The sequence below is a fragment of the Panicum virgatum genome, chromosome 2N (genome assembly GCF_016808335.1).
Source record: "Panicum virgatum strain AP13 chromosome 2N, P.virgatum_v5, whole genome shotgun sequence".
Classification (NCBI taxonomy): domain Eukaryota; kingdom Viridiplantae; phylum Streptophyta; class Magnoliopsida; order Poales; family Poaceae; genus Panicum; species Panicum virgatum.
In genome coordinates this window covers 11,474,576-11,476,426 of record NC_053146.1, presented here as the reverse complement: position 1 = coordinate 11,476,426, position 1,851 = coordinate 11,474,576, and positions in this window count along the sequence as shown.

The following is a 1,851-nucleotide window of genomic DNA, read 5'->3' as shown; positions in this document are numbered from 1 at the left end:
GCTCCAGAACTCCAACGTGGTCTTCCTTGAAAGGTTCCCACGTCGGCTAGGGCGAACCCTAGACAATTAGCACGACCCTCGGCTCTCCGAGAGGTGTCCCTCTATCTTCTCTGCTCCTTGGCGTCGTCTCTCGAATTGATCTCTGCGTGAACCTTGGGGAGGGGTCTTTAAATAGCCTCAGGGAACCCTCGGTCAAAGGGGAGGTCGAACCGACCTAAAAAAGGTCTGGGCCGGCTAGCCCAATGAGCCTAGGCCGGCCGGCCTAGCACTTTCCTTCGCCGGCTTGTGCTCAACTTTCTCCCCAAGTCTCCTGGAATCTTCTAGAGTTTATGTCTTTCACGATTGCACCCCTTTAGACGTCGTTATCTTCGAGATTTCTTCGAGGAGAAGGATAGGATGGAAAATCCTTCCTTAAATATCTCTTTGCTTTGCTTAGCCCCAAAGTATCTCGATCTTATCTTGTGGGCTTTGTCTTTTGGGCCTCATTGGACGGTGGATGTGCATGAACGCGCCTCTAATCATCATGGCCTTCGATCCTTTGTTCGGGCTTTGGCCTTCGTCTTTCTTCGTGTCATCGCGTGATCGTGGGCCTCGCCATTTCATGCTATAGAATTGGTCAAAAACTTGCAAAAATGAAGTACCTCCAAAATAAATGTGCAAACGCGAAAACGACCAATAATTGGGCCGAGGTTAGGATGGTTAGTGATTTTGATATTAAATTCATGCCATTATCAAAGTTAAACAGGGGATAAAATGGATACTTAAGGAGCGCCAACATTCCCCCCATGCTTAAACCTTGCTCGTCCTCGAGTAAGTCTTTGATAAAAATCAGCGCTGACTTTCAGTGTCCAATCCCTGCACTTGATCATACACGAGAAAACACAATGCTCCCAAAATATTTTGCAATTAATAATTCAAGTTGTAACCAGCTTTTTCAATGTGGAAGGTAGATACAAGTTAAATGCTTCCCCACAATTATTAAGCACATGCTCTCAAAATTAAACAAGTCTCAGAATTAAGAAAGTAAGTTCCATAAGTAATGCTAAACCAAGATCAATAATTCAAACCTCATTGTAATTTGCTCATGGAAACTCTCAGCTCATCTTGTCTCTCAATCTTGCTAGAACTCTCTCCTTTCTTTCTCTCATATGTATGTGTGAGGCTTTATCTGGAGCTCTGGAAAGGTTAGTCCTAACAAAACCTATTATAATCAAGATATTATCAAAACAAGAAATACTTCTTATGGATTTACCGAGACTCGTCAAAAAGACCATTGGAAAATAATTTCTTTATGGAGAGGGAGAGAATGGAACACACACTTTAGATGGTGGACATGTGCAAATGGCAATGGTTGATCCCAAGGCACGACTGAAGTCCTTGTTATCGGATTGCACATGGTTGGAATAATTGAGTATAGAATAATCTTCAAAGTACCTGGAGTTTAATGAAGCTAAAGGAACCGAGGAGCTTTTCATCATCATTCATTTTTTTCTTTCTTTCTTCCTCTTTTTTCTTTCTTTCTTTCTTTTTGCTCCTCAGAACCATTGGCAACACAATGCACTTACTCCACCTCCCCCCCATGCTTGAACGTTTGCTTGTCCTCAAGCAATGAAGTGATGATAACTTGATGGAGTGAGTGCACAAAACCTTTATCAATTCTTTGGACTCAACTTTGGAATTCAAGGGAGCATCTCCTCGTGAAAGATTGAAGCCAATAGAGGAGGAAAAGGGGCAGGCCGGCCAGCCTAGGGGTGTTGAACCGGCCGGCCTACTGCCTGTAGGCCTCCACTTCTTCGGATTTTTCTTCTGCGAACTCTTTGATGCTTCCCAAGCTTATGTTTTACTGAATTT